The sequence below is a fragment of the Orcinus orca genome, chromosome 17 (assembly GCF_937001465.1).
Source record: "Orcinus orca chromosome 17, mOrcOrc1.1, whole genome shotgun sequence".
Taxonomy (NCBI): Eukaryota; Metazoa; Chordata; class Mammalia; order Artiodactyla; family Delphinidae; genus Orcinus; species Orcinus orca.
In genome coordinates this window covers 80,320,903-80,340,217 of record NC_064575.1, presented here as the reverse complement: position 1 = coordinate 80,340,217, position 19,315 = coordinate 80,320,903, and the positions used below count along the sequence as shown (strand labels likewise).

General features: G+C 49.5%; 1 protein-coding gene across 2 annotated transcripts in view; it reads left to right on the top strand.

Moving 5' to 3' along the window:
* Positions 1–19,315, top strand: part of ZFAT (zinc finger and AT-hook domain containing) — a 187,791-nt gene that overhangs the window by 45,531 nt on the left and 122,945 nt on the right. The gene's annotated exons all lie outside the window — the stretch shown is intronic.

Sequence of the window (19,315 nt, the reverse complement as noted above, 5' to 3'; positions counted from 1 at the left end):
CATCTTGGAATCGAGTGTATCATCTGGTAGCTGATGCCCCCAGAGCGCAGGTCACGGTGGGTACTTGAGTTAGACGCTTGCGGGGGCGTTGCAGAGAGGGTCAGACAGTCTCTGTGCTCTCGAGCTTATGTTTGGGGTAAGACAATGGGCTTTTACAATGCAAAGTGTTGCAGGATAATAAATCGGGAGTTGAGAAAGTGTTCTGATGGGAATTCCGGACTGAGCCTGGTGTCGCAGTTTGGGTGGCATTTGGAGTAAAGGAGGGAGGGTGTCTCAGTGGATGAGTGGGACCATGTGAACAGAAGAGCAGACACTGGGATGCTCGAGGCCCCAGTGAGTGATCTTGATGGCCTAGACTGTGGCAGGTATTCTTGAAGAAAGTGAAGAATACCAGGTGCTTCCTCCAGGTAAGTACTTAGCAAGGCTTCAGCTCTGAAATAACTTCTAAAAGAGGCCAAAGGACATGTGCGTGTGCGTGGGGGACGTCACCTAGACGGCTCTCTAGGAGGACCGAACGGCGAGATTGCACCAGAGAGCTGAGGGCCTCTGCTGTCGTGCTGCTGTTTGTGTTTGACTCTTGCACCATTTCTGAAGTTTTCAAACCGCGTCTGAGAATTTAGGAAGTTCTTACTGTGTTCTGCACCACGCTAAGCATGCAGTTCTGGTTACGGATTTGGGCTTTGGACTATGGCTGCCTGGCTTTGAATCCTAGCTCTAGTACCTACTAACTTCATTCTGCTTCATTTTCCTCATCTGTAAAATGGGAATAAAAACAGCACTAGCTAATATGATTACTCTGAGGATTCAATGAGACAGGACTTCGTACAGTGCTTAGAACGGTACTTGCCGTTTCAAAAGCACCCCATAAGACTGACACGTGCACACTGCTATACTTAAAATGGATAACCAGCAAGGACCTACTGTGTAGCACAGGGAACTCTGCTCAATGTTACGTGGCAGCCTGGATGGGAGGGGAGTTCGGGGGAGAAAGGATACATGTATATGTATGGTTGAGTCGCTTTGCTGTGAACATGAAACTGTTACAACGTTGTTAATCGGCTGTACTCCAATATAAAATAAAAAGTTGAAAAAGAAACACCCCATAAATGTTAGCTGTTACTGTTACTCATAGCCATATGGACTCAGTGCTGTTGCTGGCCTTCCTGTTTTATAGATAAGAGCATTCAGACACTAAGACATTAAGCAATTTGTCCGGGGTTCTTTAGCTAGAAAGGGATCTTGGCCTTTGAACCCAGACCGTCTGACTCTGAACCCCAATTCTTAAGTCCTAGAAACACCTCCCAACAGTGGAGCAAGACCCTTGGTGTGTAAAATCCTAGCACAGATTGGGTGAATTATTGAGATGAGACATCACCTCATATTTATCAAACTTCTAGGTAGGTGGCCAAGGCTCACTGCCAACACCTGTTGCAAGTGGTAGACAACACAAAATGTTGTTCTTTCCTTTAAACTGCTCTTAAGGTGACCACGTGAGCTCTTACTAGGCTGCAGGGGCTGATGCAAATACTGGACACGGATTCAAACAAAGTAAGGCAGCGGGCTGGCCGCCGTCCCAAGATAGAGCGTGAGTACTCACCGTGTGAGAGACGGGGCAGGAGCACGGTGGTTTCGGAGGAAGCAGCATCTTGCTTCAGAGCCTAATGTCCTTTCGGCAAATACACAGAGTTCTAGCAATAAGGTGGCCGATGGCGGAAGGGTTAGGAGGCCACGGCCCTGCACCTGAGGCGCTCATCTCCAGGGGATTCGTTCCCTCCGGCCCTGCTCATGCAGTTGCTCCCCTCCTCTCTCCACCCACGTCCCCTGCCCTCTGAGTGTGTCGCACGCGCCCACACACGCACCCCGCCCCGGCCCCCGCTCTCTTTTTCTCGCACAAATACTCAATGGTTGTCTCGTTTTAACCAGAGGGGCCAGATCTAGCCATCAGGGCAGCTCTGCGTGTACTGGCCCGAGTCCTTGTGAGAACCCAAGTGTCTCTGCTCATTCAGGGCTGTCTCGTTGAGAGTCTGTTTTGGTGTTGTGCCTTCACACGGCTGGCTTGTCCTGTCAGTCCCCCTCTGAGAGACTCCTGGGCTTTCTGCACAGTTGTGGTTAGAAATCAGGGATATCCTCTTCAGCAGCACCGAACATTCTGGCTGTTGATTCCTCCAGGCCTTAGGCCTAGATCTAACTTGGAGGGCGTGTGAGAAGTTCAGCCCGGTCCGTGGATGTTCCCCCAGGCTGTGCTGCCCTCGGGGGTTTCTTCCCAAAACACACTTCTGCAGTGTCTCCCCTTCACAGGAAAGTGCAGACTCTTCACCTGGGTATTCACGGCCCTCACTGAAAGGATCTTTCATGGAGCTCTGCGGCGTCACTTTTCCACACCATATAGTATTCCGTTGTTCGTGCCAACCACGGTACATTTAGTGAAATTTAGGTTATTTCCATATTTTTTGCTGTTATAAATATTGCTCTAATAAACATTCCCTTATGTATATGTATGCGTTTGTGTATGTGTATATATGTGTATGTGTGGATTATTGTTTGTTATTTTTGTAGGATAAATTTCTAAAAGTAGAACTACTGGGCCAGAAAGTGTATTACCTATAGCCAAATTGCCCCCTAGAAAGCTCACACCAATTTAGATTCCAAAAGTATCCAAGAGTACCAATTGGATATTATCATTGTTATTTGTTTTCTTTTTTAATACCTGGAATGATATAAAAAATACTAAGAAGAAAGTAAAAATAATCCAAACTTTCACTGCCTAGGTATAAGGTCTATTACACTGTGTAAAAAAAGTGAAGAAAGGTCTTTCTCACTTCTATGTATGTTCATATACATTTTTCAGAAATGAGGTCATATATAATGTTCTGTGATCTTTTTTCACTCAGTAATGGAGCAGATAAATTTTTCATGTCAGTATTTTTTCTTTAACAAGCTGTTTTGTAGCACATTCTATGCTGCAGATACTGTTCTCAGTATTTTACAACTATTATCAATAGCTCATTTCATTATCATGGCAACATCATAGGCACTATTATCATTCCCACTTTATAGACCAGGAAACTGAGGCACAGAGAAGTTCAGGAGTTCGCTAACATCACACAGCCCGTAAGGGATGGAGCTGGACTCTGAATGCACATATTCTGGCTGCAGGGTCTGTGCTTTTGATTGCGATGCTCTGCTTTCTGACTGAAAACAGTCAGTAGATATAGATTTTTGTCATTTTTAAAGGCCACGCAGCATTTCATTGTGTGCATGGGCCATAAGTTTTCCTTCATTGGTCTCCAGTTGATTGATACTGAATATTGTTTTAAATTTTTCTCCCTGATTAAAAACAAACAAACAAAAAACTACCGGGGTGTACGATTGAGCATGCATTTTTATTTTATTATTACTATATTTGTACTTGTGTCTTTATTATCTTAGGTAAATACCTAGTAATGTAATTCTCTAGGACATCTTTTAGGTCACATATTTTATGATTCCATGTATATGTAATATTCAGAAGAGATAAATCCATAGAGACAGAAGACTGTTGGTGGTTACCAGGGGCTGGAGGAGAGGGGAGAATGGGGACAAACTGCTTAATGGGTACAGGTTTTATTTTGAATGATAGAAAAGTTTTGGAACTAGATAAAGGTGGTGTTTGCACAACATTATGAATGTTCTAAATGTCCCTGGATTGTTCACTCTAAAATGGTTAATTTTATGTTATGTGAGTTTTATCTGAATAAATCATATGACAACTTTAGTTGATAAAATAACAATAAAACTATTTGAACAAAACAAACAAACAAAAAATAGGGCATCTTGGGCTTCCCTGGTGGCGCAGTGGTTGAGAGTCCGCCTGCCGATGCAGGAGACATGGGTTTGTGCCCCGGTCTGGGAAGATCCCACGTGCCGCAGAGTGGCTGGGCCCGTGAGCCATGGCCGCTGAGCCTGCGCGTCCGGAGCCTGTGCTCCGCAACGGGAGAGGCCACAACAGTGAGAGGCCCGCGTACCGCAAAAAAAAAAAAAAAAAAAAAAAAAAATAGGGCATCTTTTATGTTTTGACACATACGCATGTTGTCAAGCTACCCGGTAGACTGTGTCTATCTGTTATTTTTCCGACGTTGGCTGTGTCCTCATATCCGCCTTTACCCTCTTTATCCTGGGTTGTGTCAGTCTTATCCTGTTAATCTCTAGTGTGAACAATTTTCTTTAATTATTTTAATTTGCCTCTATTTGGTCACTCGTGGACTCTCTCATTGCAGTTATTAGGGGTTTTTGTTTTGTGTGTAATTCAGGGCATTCCTCGCTCACGCCCTTTACTTGTTACACTTTTAGATCACCATATATTCTGAAAATATTTTCCAGTTTTATCATTTTTCTTTTAATTTCATTTGTAGAATTGCTTCCTTTGTCTTTTGCGTTTTACTGTAGTTTTAAATATCAGCATTGTCACTACTGTCAAATATTTCTTTTAAATTTCTTGCCCTTTTTATCATAGATTAGAACACTTACCTATACCCCAAAATAATAAACAACCTTCTATATATTCCTCTGTTATTTGTATGGTTTCATTTTTTATCTATATCTTTGATCCTTCTGGAAATTGTATTTCTGTGAAAGTTGTGAAGTAAGACAGTTGTATATATTTGATCAATAACTAAGGGGAAAGGAATGATCTTCATAAGCACAATTTGAGAAAGTAATAAGGGTCTGCTTCCAAGTCTAAGAAACGCTTTAAAAAATAAAGCTTCATATTTTGAAACAATTACTGGAATAATAGGAAGTTGCAAAGATGGTAGAGAAAGGTCTCATGTACCCTTTACCCTCTTCCCCCCAGTGGTGACGTCTTACATAACTACAGCACAATGTCAAGTTCAGGACCTTGACAGTGAGATACTGTGTGCGTCGTTCATCATTCATCACACGTGTAGGTTTGTGTAGCCACCGCAGCAGTTGGGAGACAGGACTGTTCGTCACCACAGATGTCTCCCTTGTATTCCCACTTTATAGTCACCCTGCAACCACTGATCGCCAACCCTGTGATTTTGTCATTTCGAGAATGTTACACCAACTGAGTCATACAATATGTGACCTTCTAGGATTGGCTCAGAAAACCCCCTTTTCAAACCAATTTCATAATTTTATAATTGAGGAAGTTGAGATCCAGAAGTGATGATTATCCAGAGTCACACAGCTCCTCGGACGTAGGGCTGGGTACCATCCCATGTGTCCCCACTCCTACCCTGTGGCTGGCCCAGCTCTACCACGTTTGTGTCTTAAAACCAGTCTCATTTCTACTTCATGGATGTTGATTTTGTTTATTTCAGTATACCTCTCTCAGCTTTTTCTCTAACCTCATGGGAAATGAAAGTTCCATCCTGTATGGTCCTGATGTTTATTTCCTATTCTGTAATTAATTAGGCAGTCTCTTCAGCAGTGGCAGACAGGCACAGTCCTTTCTAATACGATTATCAGCTTCCTCCAGTGCTAAGCTGTATAGAAAATGGCCTCGTAGTCCATTGATTTGAATGACCTAAGTGCACTTTAATTTAACAGATACCAAATGGAAAGGTAGAAGCTCTGGGTGTTTTTCCCTTTCTGGCCACTGCTGAAGCTTCTAAAATATGCAGAAATGACCTTACGCCCAGCTGCCTCATGGCTGACATCGCTGTGATGATTGCTCCACGTTCCTTAGTTTGCCAAGCACAATATTACAATTTGGAAAATTCTTGCATAATTGTTTTAATTCATGCTCTGTAAAGAGCAGTTAAGTGACATTTTAAAGAATTGACCTTGACTCTTTTGCTTGTTAAAACAATTAGAAGAAAACAAAATAAGCTTTCTCCCTACACTGAACCATGGCAAGTTAAAATAATACTTTTTTTTTTTTTTTTTGGTGCTGTATGCGGGCCGCTCACCGTTGTGGCCTCTCCCGTTGCGGAGCACAGGCTCCAGACGCTCAGGCTCAGCAGCCATGGCTCAGGGGCCCAGTCGCTCTGTGGCATGTGGGATCCTCCCGGACCGGGGCACGAACCCGCATCCCCTGCATCAGCAGGCGGACTCCCAACCACTGCGCCACCAGGGAAGCGCCCTAAAATAATATTTTTGATATATATTAAACATTTATTTATTTACTTACTTTATTTATTTATTTGTGGTACGTGGGCCTCTCACTGTTGTGGCCTCTCCCACTGTGGAGCACAGGCTCCGGACGCGCAGGCTCAGCGACCATGGCTCACGGGCTCAGCCGCTCCGCGGCATGTGGGATCTTCCCGGACCGGGGCACGAACCCATGTCCCCTGCATCGGCAGGCAGACTCCCAACCACTGCGCCACCAGGGAAGCACCCTAAGATAATATTTTGATATATATATTCAACATTTATTTATTTTATTCTGAATTTGAATAATAAAAGAAACCAGGAAAAGAGATTTTTTTTTCCCAATGACATTATGTGGAACAGCTGGTGTTTTTGAAAAACACTTTGCAGCCTCTACAGAAATCAATACATCAAGTTTAGAAAAGTGACTTCTGAACCTTTCTAAGCTTGTTATTTCTGGGGTCATTTTATGCTAGGAGAGTTGCAAAAATTTGCTCTTATTCTTGTTAAATCCTCCTTAAAGAAGACAAGGCATTTATTTTTTATTTATTTTTAAATTAATTTTTAAAATAAATTTATTTATTTATTTTTGGCTGCGTTGGGTCGTCGTTGCTGCACGTGGGCTTTTCTCTAGTTGCGGCGAGCGGGGGCTACTCTTCGTCACGGTGCGCGGGCTTCTCATTGTGGTGGTTTCTCTTGTTGCGGAGCACTGGCTCTAGACGCGTGGGCTTCAGTAGTTGTGGCTTGCGGGCTCTAGAGCGCAGGCTCAGTAGTTGTGGCTCACGGGCTTAATTGCTCTGCAGCATGTGGGATCTTCCCAGACCAGGGCTCAAACCCGTGTCCCCTGCATTGGCAGGCGGATTCTTAACTGCTGTGCCACCAGCGAAGTCCCCAAGGCATTTATTTTAAGATCTTCTTTAAGATGCATCTATAATCTTCATGAGGATTTTTTACAGCAATATTTCAAGTGTCTTCTACTATATTTGTGTTAGCAAAACAGCTGACTTGATAAGTAGCTTCTGTGATTGAAAACTGTTTTGAGTGAGTCGGGTTTGAAAATTTGCAGGTGGAAAGATGGAGCAGTGTCAGTCTCTGAGTAGAACACTTTTCTCTGTGGAAAGATACAGAATGGTAAATTCTGTTTCCTCTCGCTGCCTTGTGAACCCTTGTTTTATCTCTGTGCTAATGAGGGGAATGCATAGTGCAGTGGCCTCCAAGCATACATGGTCCTCAGCATGCTTGGAAATGTGGGACTTTGGGACAGTTAGTGTCACCTTTCATGGACCCCCCTCGTCCCACTTTCCTCCTGCCCCACCTGCTTCGTGAGCTTGGGCCCGTCTGTTTAGCCCTTAACTGTCGCGGGTTCTGTCGGTGTGGGCCAGGGTACGCCCTTACAACCAGTCTCCCCCATCGCGGTGGCCACACAGAACCAAGCTTTCCTTCTTGTTCTGCTGCAGATTCTCAGGAGGCTCTGCTCACCCAGGGACCCAGGCAGAGAGAGCAGTCAGCATCCCGAACACAGCTGGTCACCGGGCAGGAGGGGAGGAGAGCCTGAGGGTTTCATGTCAGCCCAGAAGTGACCTCTGTCATTCCTGCCCCTGCAGTGCATTAGCCAGAATTGATCTCCCCCAATGTCAAGGGCCCATGGTGGGGGAGGACTGGAAAGGTTTGGTGGCTGTCACTAGTGGCAACTGCATGGCTCCTACCATTTCCATGGATTTGCCCACAACTGCGGTCTGGGGATCTGCAGATGTCCTCCTTGCCCCGACCATGTCCTGAGCTCAAGGCCTGTGTCTCAGTCTGGGGTCCCACAGGCTCCTTATAAATGTTCCCCTGATCTTCCGTCCTGGTGACTGGCCACCCCGTCCACGTGTCTCATCCAGAAACCTCTTCTTCACCTGTCACATCCGGCCACTTGCCATAGTCAGCTGACTTTTCCTGCTAAATATTCCTCTGATTCTTCTCTGCATCTCTGCTGCCATTCTTGTGGGTCAGGCTCCCACATGGACTCTTGTAACAAGCCTGGTCTGCCCTCCCTCTCTGATCCATGCTAGCTGTGCATCAGTGATCTGCAAATATATCCCCAATAAATATTTACTTATTTACTAATAAGTTGCATTTTTAAAATTTAATAATCAGGACTTCACTGGCGGTCCAGTGGTTGAGACTCCATGCTTCCACTGCAGGGGGTGTGGGTTCAATCCCTGGTCGGGCAGCTAAGATTCCACATGCCATGTGGTGTGGCCAAAACTTTAAAAATAATTTTAAAAAATTTAGTAAGTATCGATGGAGTTCTTAATGTGGGTCTATTCTGAGTGTCTTGCAAGTATTAATTTATTTTCACAAAAATCCTACCAGCTGGTTACTGTTTTTTTTTTTTTTTTTTTTTTTTTGTGGTACGCAGGCCTCTCACTGTTGTGGCCTCTCCCGTTGCGGAGCACAGGCTCCAGACGCGCAGGCTCAGCGGCCATGGCTCATGGGCCCAGCCGCTCCGCAGCGTGTGGGATCTTTCCGGACCGGGGCACGAACCCGCGTCCCCTGCATCGGCAGGCGGACTCTCAACCACCGCGCCACCAGGGAAGCCCTGGTTACTGTTTTTATCCTCATTTCACAAACTGGGAAACTGAGGCAAGCATGCTGTTCAGTGTGACACGGTAGGAAGCGGTGGACCTGGGATGGGAACTCAGGTGTGGTGGCTCGAATACATACACTGCCGTGTGCGTGTGTTATAGGCATTATGAAGCATACGTAAGATATACATTTCAAAAGGAAGAGGTAAGAAAAGTAAAGAGGATTTCTGCTCCTCTCTTCCCAGATTTCAGTGGATGGGCCTAGACATCCCCTGGATAGGTGCCTTCTGCTTTGGAAACCATGCCTCTCCTTGCCATTAGAGCCACCTTTCTGAAATGCAAACCGGTCACATCCCTTCCCTGAAGACAGCCCGCCCTGATGCCCACCGCTGCTCAGAGACAGTCCGAGCTCCTCAGGAACCTTCTAGGTTGTTTATGTATGACCTGGCAGCTGCTGCCCTGTACCCTGATTTCTTACCCCATCCCATGGTGCCCACCTACGACTCTGTAATGAACATCCAGAGGCCACAGTGCCCTGTGCTCTCTTGGTTTCTCGTGCGTTGTTCATTTTGCTTGGCAGGCCCTGCTTCCCTTTGCCCTCTGAAAAACTACACTTGTCCGCAGCCAGTGCTCGGTAAATATCGTGTGAATGAAAGCATGAATCTTCAGAGAGCAGAAACTAGGACTGTGCAGTGTCTAATGGGGGGAAACTCAGCATGTTTCATCACTTCCATTTGCGTTTCTGTGCGGAGTGGGTCACACGACGCGGGAGAGGTCCCAGGTTCGTGCTGCTGACTGTCTGGCCATTGTACTGGCTTCCACTCAGCTTTTGCCTCTGTAGTTGTTTTCCTTCTTTCCTCCTTCTCCCCTGCTCTTCACATTTCAGGTTTCCGCTGTCATTCTTTTCACCTGTGTTTGAGGGTTGCCTGTGAAAGTTACCTCTCCTTTGCTGGTGCTGTGGAGTCATCTGAGCTAGAGTCTGGAGTCATCCTTGCGTCCTCCTCTGGCTCACTTCCAGCCTGCCGACTCCCCACGATTCTGGAGCCCTCGGTCGGTTTCCTCTCCGGGCGTCCTCCCTGCCCTGGGTCTGGCCTTCTCATCTCTCATATGGACTCTTTGCCTAGCAGACCGGCTGCTCCACTTCTAGACCTGCTCCCCATAAGCTCGCCCTTCACAGAAGGATGTCACGTGCTAAGGTGACACGTCATGTTGTTGCTGAGAGTCCTCCCGTGGCCTCCCCTGCTGCGTGGAGGGGCCTCACCTCTGCCTGCTTTCCGCCCCACGTGCCCCATGGGCTCTTTTGCACAGGCAGCTTTTTCTTCTTGGAAAGCTGCCCTGAACCCTCTAAGCCAGCTCCCTAGCTGTTTCTCATTCTTGAGGCCGGCACGGTGCCCTGGTGCAGGCAACCCTGCTAAACGTCCGCTGAAGGAAAACACCTGCACGTGACCTTTCTCTCTCCAGTAGCTCCTGACACTTGGAATAAAATTCAGATAAATGAGAATGGGATCCATTGTCAGAGTTGTTTATGGAAGGAAGAGAGTGAGAGATCTGCAGCCTTGAGCCCTGACAGGCCCCAGAGACGGGCCCTGGGTGAGCAAACTGTGGGTACGGCTCAGGCTGCTAAGTTTGGCAGATGTTTGTTTACATGCTTCCATAATTCCAGAGGCGAGCTGGTCCAGAGCTTCCTGTAGGTCCACAGAATCCTAGACCCAGGTCAGCGGGAGCGTGATGCTTGTGGGCCCCAGCTGGGCCCCGCAGCGGTGATGGTGCCTCCTCTTACCGTGTGCCCGTCTGTGCCAGCTGCTGTCAGGGTGCTGAGCATCTGTTCTCATCCTCCTGCTGGGTGCTGAGGTAGGGCTGCCGGCTCATCGCTTAGATGAAGATACAGGCTCTGCTAGACGAAGAAAGCTGCCCGACGCCAGCTAGTAATTACGTGAATCCTGGTCCCTTCGACTTCCGAGCTCCAGCTTTTGTCACGTGGATCCAGCCGTCTTTGAGTGCTGGTCCTCTGATTCTCCACCTTGCCCTGGCCCAGAGTCACCTGAATTAAACCTCCAGTCCCTTTGGTGACTATGTGTCCCAATGTGAGACACGTGACATAAGTCAGACGTGGAGCCGGCCCCGTGCTCTCTACTACAGACCTGCTGTGACTCTCAGGTAATCAGAGGGCACTCAGTGCCATTTTTCACGGTGGGGGGCAGGGGCTGGGGGAGAAGAGGAGCTAACTAAATCCCACCCAAGCAGGGCTTTATGGAATATCTTGTCCAGCATCTTGGAGGCCGGCCTCTTGTGCTGCAGCCCCTTTGCGTCGTGCTGTCTGCAGTTCAGGGGGCTGCCTGTATCCCGCCTCGAGGGACGTGATGGGAGGGATGGAGCCTGTGACTCAGGGGGCCTTTGCTCCAAGTGATGGCTCTTCAGACAAGTAGCAGCTACTTATTTCCCCACCCCCCATTTTGAAAAGGAGTCTCTGTCTCACCATTAACAACCCGAGTACTGAGAAATGCTGCAATGAATGGCCCGTGGCCCAGCGGCCTTTAAAGCCGGACTTACTGCTGTGCCTGGAGCTTCCCAGCTGCTGAGGAGCTGTCTGAAGCCAAGGGCTGAGTGAGATCCCTGCAGCGGCCGATCCTCTTCTCTTTTTTCTCCTCCTTCCTGAGCTTGTTGCTGGGCACTAAGCCAGACTTTGGAGATCAAAGCGAGTAAAATGAGTCTCTTCCCTTGAGCAGCTGAGCCTGGGGAGGAGGACCAAGGGGTGAATGGATACAGTACGATGGAGGGGCCAGCCCAATGCAGAGGGGGCAGGGTAGGACCGCGCCCCCGCGGGTGTATCCTGGAGGGCTCCCTGGAGAGAGGGGCCGTGAACTCCATGTCTAAGGCTGACATAGGGGGCGGGGGAGGGGATGGGCTAGGCATTTCCATCAGGATGGCTGCTGCGAAAGCCTGCAGGTGCAGGGCTGGGGGCGTGTTTGAGGAATGCTGGCTAGTTCACTGTGGTGAGTGTGCAGTGAGGACAGAGTCACAAGGAGGCTGACGGCCTCATGCTCTGCAGGTGCTTATACTCATAGTTTCCTGTCTGTGGGAATGCTGTGCTCGGAGCAGGTGCTCGCCTGTCCTTCCCTCGGAGCAAGAGAGACGGGAAGACTTGAGAAAGCCTGAGGGGAAGAGGGAGGGTGAGAGTGATGCACAGTCAGCAGGTTCGATAGCATTATCTTGGGTTAATAAGTTTCTTAAACTGCTGCATCAGCAGTGTGGCATGACTCAGTGGCAGAGCCCCAGAATATAATCCCATATCAGGCTGCTGTTCTGACAGCTGTTCTGGGCTTTTTATTAATGTGGCTGATAACACTTGACTCTCTGGGGTGTTCTGAGATTTAATTAGCTCTTGGGCAATTTGGAATAGGTACTTTAGAATATTAGTGCTGTGTTATTATAAATGAGTGTGTATGAACTAACTTCTAAAATGTGTGATTGCTCCTGTGGTTAACTCTTCATCTGCCCTTTCCTAAATCAGCGTGCCTTGCTTGCATGTTATTCCATGTCGGGGACTCTGCGAAGTCCCTTGGGGAGTTAGAGGGTAAACACAGACACAGATCCCACTGCTAAGAGTGGGGAGTTGGAAAATGGAGCAGTATCCCTCCCAAAGGAACTCCTCTAGGACAGGAGGGCATGGTGAGCAAAGAGCAGGGAGACTTTGAGATAAAGGGAACTTAGTTGAGAGCTTTTGTATCAAGTGAGCTTCGTTTTTCTTAGTGAAGTCAGAGAAGCTCGTCAGAGTTAAAGGAGTGTGTGCGTGTGCATGTGTGTGTATGGTTAGGAGCTGAGAAAAGTGGGAATATTTGTGAACCCCTGCTGTAGATCTTTCATTAATTCATCGGAAGCATTGATTGAGCACCTACTGTTTGTGTATCAGGCGTGCAGTGGTTGCTGGGCTACGTGATGTCAAATGAATGGAAGTTTGTATAGTAAAGTTGTTCAGAGTTTGGTGGGCGGGGCAAACAGATGACACTGACACTTTGGGGTAAGTGTGATGAGCACCCGCAGAGGCCACATGGGATCTTAAGGGAGCTCAGAGACGGGACTTCAGAGGCAGCTTGAGAGAGCAGGGCAGGTCAGGAAGGGCTTGGGCAGAGCTTTGACGTCCACATGGGCCTGGTGTTCTGTAGGGTGGGTGGGGCTGGAGGTGAGAGGAGGCAGAAGGCGGGGGAGGCATGTGGAATGCAGCCTGGCAGAGGGAGTAGCATCCCGTAAGGCCCGGAGGAGGCTGCTGGCCGCATGTGCTTGTGGGGAGACTGTGGGAGGCTGGTGCAGGGCCTGGTGGAGGGTCTGCAGTATCTGGTTTCAGCAGTGGCAGTGGGCGTCAAAGAAGGGGGTGTGTTCTAGAGCTGCTGAGGAAGTGTGATTCCCAGGCCCTGGGCACAGGTTGATGTGGACAGGAAGCAGGAAGCTGTGGGAGGGAGGGGGCCCAGGTTTTGGCTAAGGTGCTGGGGTGGAGGGTGGCCCCTGCCAATCCGGAGAACCCAAGGGAGAAGCAGGTTTGGGGGAGAGAGGATGAGTTTGTTCTGGTCACACACTGAGTTTGGTGGACTCTGGGTGTCCATGGGGGTGTCATCCACCTGGGTGTGGGACCGGCAGGAGGCCCCTTCGTGGGTGAGGGCACATGTGGGTGGTCAGCAGGGGTTGGGATGGAACCGAAGCAAACAGCTGCGTGGCTTCCTGAGGACCCTGGTGCCGAGCATCCAGAGGGAGAGAAGAGCAGGAAGGCCGCCTTAGAGGGGGAGAAGGACGGGATCAGCGATGGTCAGTGACGCAGGGGGAGTCAATGAGACGAAGCTGGGGTAAGAGTCCTTTGGTCTTGGGAATGTGCCTTGTGCTGGCCTGAGCAGGAGCCGTGTCAGTCGCGGGTGCTTGACACGGCCGGGGTGAAGATGAGATTTGGGGGCCGGAAAGAGGGGTCATGTAGAGATGACTGAAAGCGTCGTCCCGTGGAGCTGGCAGCAAGCACGTGGCGACTTGAGAGTTTACTAAAGGGATTATTTGTACAGTGTGGGCAGGTGTTGGTCCTGGGGGAGGCTGGGGACAGTGGGGAGTCGTTGTCACCCGAGGTGTAGAGGCAGGAGAGAGCTGCAGGGAGAGCTGCAGCCTTTGCAGGGAGGGGGCCTGGAGAATATCGCCCCCTACTCCCCTCCCTCCCTCCTGTCTTCTGCTGGTGATGGAAGCCAGAGGGCAATGGAGCCCCTGTGTGACCCGTACAGGTGAGCCTCCGGGAGCTGGGTGGAGACAGATGAGGGTGGGCCTGGAGGGGCAAGTGGAAACTTTCTAGAACACTGGGGACACTGGATCTTTGCTCATTCCCCTTAGAATGGAGCACATGCTTGGTCTCTGCTCCTTAAGCAGGGCCGCCTTCAGTTGAAGTCAGGACACCTCCCCGCGTGAGGGCCCCGGGCGCTGTCGTAGGAGTCTCAGCACCGAGGGGCGCGTGCACCCACCTGGGAACTCCCGCTTCCATGTTGCAGTGTCGTCACTTCTTAAACGCCGTCTTTTCAAAAGGAAATGAAATGTAAAGAATTCTGTCAGTGTGCTGTGGTTGAAGAGCAGTGAGGCACAGATGTCACGACGTTGAACAATACCGTTCCCAGGCCGTCAGTGACTCTGGGGAACATTCCGGGCTAGGGGGCGGGGTGAGGCGGCCCTTCCTGAGCCTCTCCTGTTAGCAGAAACCAGCCAGAACCACCGCAAAGCCATGACCCCAGCCCAGCCCTGAGCTGCACATGTGCATCTTCAGGCGGGAAGTCACTGGCCCCTAACGCGTGCGGCCTGGGGGCGACTGCGTGATTCCCGCCACCTACCTGTGAGAGGACTCTGTGACCTTCCCTCACTTGAACCTCACAATGACTCATTTTGCAGATTCGGACCCTAGGTTTAGAGAGTTCCAGACTGGTCCAGCTCGAAGGCAGAGCTGGAGTGTAGCTCACACACCCTGACTCTGCGCTGGCCACTCAGAGCAGCGACTGTGGTGAAAGTGGTATTTGACAGTCCCTCCTGCATCCTCATCTACTTGTTTTAGAGCTGAGGCACTTGCGGCTGAGATGGAGGGCTGGGAGGGCCGTGGAGGGGGTAGCTAGTGGGGGGCTGGCTTGGACCCTACCCACTTTAACCAGAGCAGTCATGCCCTTTTATTGATTGTTTATGTTGAAATTGCTTAAAGAATTCACTCAAAATGTCCTGCTGCTAAAAAAAAAAATGTTTGAAAACCACATCCTGGTGCAGTGGCGATCACAATTGGATTCAGATGGTGATGCAGCACGGTGTGAAGTTTGTTGGACAAGGGCACTTCAGCCAAGCACCGCATATGCCGGAAAAGCACATTTTATTAGAGCCTTGGAGGAAAAAGTGAAATGTGAGAAGGTTGATTAAAAAGGCACAGTGTGCACATGCAGTAGAGTTACAGGTGCTAGTTAGTGCTTATGAAAGTGCTTTGCAGACTGTAATGTGCCTCTCAGAAGATAACGTCGTGCTATTACAGTGGTACAGGTTACCTCCCTCTCATGACTATTGACTAAAGGAAAAACACCAGACGGGCCTAGACGCTGTCAGATATTTCAGTCTGAAACCCAGTGTTGCTGATGAGATTAACACTGACCTTCCTTCCTGTGCCCTTGCTGGTCTGCCGGGGGCGGGTTGATGGTATCCCATCTCTTCTGCCTTTTAAGCATCTCAGACAGACTTCCGCTCTTGATCTCACTTAAAATCACATCCTGCTTTCTTTTGGATAGAGTCTTTTGTAGAGCTCAGTGAAGATATTACAGATGTTTCATACAATTTGAAGATAAAATACTACCTTAACATTCATTGCGTAATGAACACATGAAAGTAGCAGCCTATCTGGAAGGCGGTTCATCTGGAAAGCACTACCTAGAAGACGTGGAGTGGGACCCGGGTGCTCCCTCACGCCCAGCCTCCCTCACTGTCTTCATTTTCCATGCTGGGTGTATTTATTGAAAGAGATCCACTTGCTGCCCGTTCCTCACCAGGCACTGTGTCAGCCCAGGGAGTCAGCTGGGCATTCTCTGAACCAAGAGTGAGTAAATTACCCCAAATTACCCATTGGCATCAGCCCGGGAGCCTGGGTGTCAGCTGGGGTTCTCTGACTTGTCAGAAGAGCCACGTTCCGTTAGCCTTGTTCATTGCCAGAGGGTTTAGTCTGTCTCAGTGCAGGGAAGATAGACATTTACCAGTTTGAACGGAACAGAAACTCTAGTTTTCTTCACTTTCCAAGAATTGCTTCTTTGTAGCAAGGAGCGCGGCTGCAGAGCAGAACAGGGCTGCCATCGCCAAGCATGACAGGACTTTAAATGCCTGGCCCTGGAAGCGGGGTCCGGAGCGGCCGTGTGCTGCACCAGGGCTGCCAGCCGTGCAGTCCCTGCACGGTGTGCGTTCATGCGGGCAGGCGGGCGCCCAGGTGGGCCGTTCATCAGCACAGTGATCAGGAGCAAATGGCCTCTTGCTGCTTCTGGGAACTCAGCTGAGGACGCACTGAGCAAGTGCCGCCCTTTATGTTCTCACCAGCCTTCAGCACAGATGGACCAGGGCCCTGTCAGAGAGGGGAGGGGGGAGGAGAGGGGCTTCTTAGAAATAAGACCAGGCATCGTGGTACACGAAGAGCCTTTAAGCTGAGCACCATTCCCCACGGAGAAAGCAGAGCACTGGTCGTGGACCTCACTTCTCGGCTGACCAGCCAGACCCACCTGTCCTCCTGGTCCCCGTAGGACAGTACTAGGCTTTGCCACTTGACCACTGCCTCTCACCACGGGGCCCGCTGTTTGTTGGTTCCTCTCTGGTCCTTTGTCTAAACTTCTCCTCCTGGCCCATCGGAGGCAGGAGAGGGCAGCAGGGAGCCCGCGCTTTGCAGTCAGAGGGACTCAGGCGTGACGCTAGGTGTTTGTAACAGGCTCAGAAACAGTTCAGCTTCTCTAGGGCCCAAGGACTAAAGGAGAAGATGGCGGGAGGGGTTTTCTGATGGGTGGGGCAGCCATCCGCGTTTGCTCATCTCCCCGAGGGCAGGGACAGGCCGGGTTCTTCTCTGGGCCCCCAGAGCCCAGCACAGGGCCAGGCATCTGAGAGGCCTTCACTTGTAATCTGTTTAATGAAGGGCTGACTCTCTCGCTTTGTGAAGGTGAGGTCCCACCCATCTCTTCCCACTTCACGGAGCCCTTCAGGGTAGTGGCCCGGTGGCAGGTGTCCAGCAAAATGGGCTCAATCCTGCCCGGCTGCCTTGCACTTACATTGTCTATGGGGACAGACCAGAAACAAAGTCAACAAGTAAATAAACAAGCCCTGTCACAATGACTTTCCCCATCAGTAGAAACTGGTCATGTGAGATGTGTTTGTTAGAACACTGGACCACAGCGCTTAAAAATTCAGACTTGTTTTATTCCTGTAAAAGGGGCAGATGATCTTATAAGATTCTTTTTATTTTGATTTTATGAGATTCTGATCAAAGATTGTTTTTCCTTTGTAGAATGGAGTAGGGCCCTCTAAAGAATGGTTCTCTTAAAAAAAAAATTCAGACTTGCTCATCTTCCACATGCCTGCGTTCTTTCACCAGGCTCCGGTAAAATGAGGAATTTTAAAATTGCCTTCTGATGTATTATGTAATCTACTTAATTATTATGTTTTAACTGTGTTGTCTGTCTTTCCCCACCAGCACGTAAACTCCAGAGGGCAAGGGTCTCTCTCTGTTTTGTACCCTGCAGGATCACAAATGCTTAGAACAGGCCCTGGCACTCTATAAGTATATGGTGAATGAACTGTGGCTGGTAAGGAACAAACACATTCTGTAGTGCTGGGATAGTTTACAAGTAAATATTTCTTTCTTTTGTGTAGAAATGATGGTTTGTTTGAAGATGGACCCTGAGAAAATTTGGAAATGGGACAACAAGGAAAAAAAAAGCTCGCAAAGAGAATGTCTTATTAAGTACGAGGGAATCATTGTTGAACTTGGTATTAGAAATAGAAATTTGTTTTCAGAAGAACACTACTTGACATGAATCCTTAACCAGATTGAGGAGAGGATCATAACTAGCAAACAGGCAGAGAAACGGAAGAGGCAGACCTGGAGTCAGACCCATCGTTGACTTGGCCTTTCTGAGTCACAACCAGGATGAGTCCTACAAATAAAAGTGAGTGTGTCCACAGAGCCTGATGGGTTAATTTGTCTCAGGCTCCAGCAGTGTCAGGTCTGGAGTGAGAGGGTCTTTCCACCGTCAGCCTGGAGAGCGGGCCCATCCTGGGATAGTTTGGGTGGGAGATGTGGGCGGAGAGTCAGGACTTGTCAGTGGAGGTTCTTATGAGGTCCTGGGACTTTCTCCTCTCCCGACTCCCAAAGAACTAGTGATGCTGGCAGTGGGAGCCTTGCTAATTAAATCCAATTACCTCTAGAGGCTGGAAACCAGAGATATGACCCCCCCTACCTAATTCTGCAGCAAATGCTACACATAGCATATCCCAAAACACCAGGGTAGGAGATCAGAGTGGAGGGAGAGACTTGGGAAGAGGACAGCCTGGTGGGTAGGAAGCGGGGAGAGACTCAGACGTGCCTGTTGCTGTGCTTCTCCTCTGTGCCGCCTTGGCACGTGGTGAAGAGTGGCTGGAGTAGGGGACTGTGTAGAAGCTCCGTGTGGGAGACCGTGGTGCAGGTGAGCCAAGGGAGGGATGCGGGCACCGGCAGGACTCCCGGGCTGCATGCAGGAGCGGTTCAGTGGCAACTTGGAAAAGTACAAAGATGGGTCAAGTGAGGATGCAGGGAAATCCCCAAACAAGCAGGTCAAGTGGAAGTGAGGACTTCTTTGATGTCCAAAGGGAGTGAGCACAAAGTTACCCGCAAGACGTTCATTCAGATGTCCTTCTCTTTCTCCCTCCACCCTCCCTGTTCTCTGCACACAAGCGTGTAGCACCTTCTACGTGCTTGACCTGGTGCTGGGAACGAGACTAGATAGTCGTGAGGGCTGCAGTGGGCTGGGCCCAGGGCTTGCGAGGAGCACGCGTGCAGGGGCGGGGCAGAGACCCTCATTTCTCTACAGGAGGCACTTGCCTTTGTCGTCCAGGGTCTTCACGCTCTGCCCCTGCCTGCCCCTCTTCCACCTCTTGGCTCCCCTTTCTTATACGCGGTGTCTTACCCGGAATTACCTGCTGTTCCCTGCATGCACACGCTTCTGTTCTGTAGCGGCTGTGTTCTTTCCACTGTGCTCCAGTCGTCGAGGAATTGGGTTAAGATAACTCCAAGAATCATTTCCAAGGCTGCTTGTACAGTGTCTGCCACGTGATGCCTGGATCAGTGGGAAAACTTACTGTGGAAACTTCTGGAAGCTCTCAAGAGTGGAATGTAGCTGAATGGGCTGTGGATCCATGTCTCATGGGGCCACAGGGAATTGATGGAGGGCGTGGGGGCTTGGAGGTGCGCGTTTGGGACAGTTTTGAATGGGGTTGACTTCACTTATGCTCCCTGCAAGCTGCCCCGGCTGCAGGCAGTTACTGGGGTGGGGATCCCAGGAAGCAGGAGTGAGGTGTGGGGAGGGTGAGATAGGGAAGGGGGAGAGACAAGGGTTTGCTGCTGGGTTCCAGCTGTGGTCACTGGGCGTTTGACTCTGCCAGGA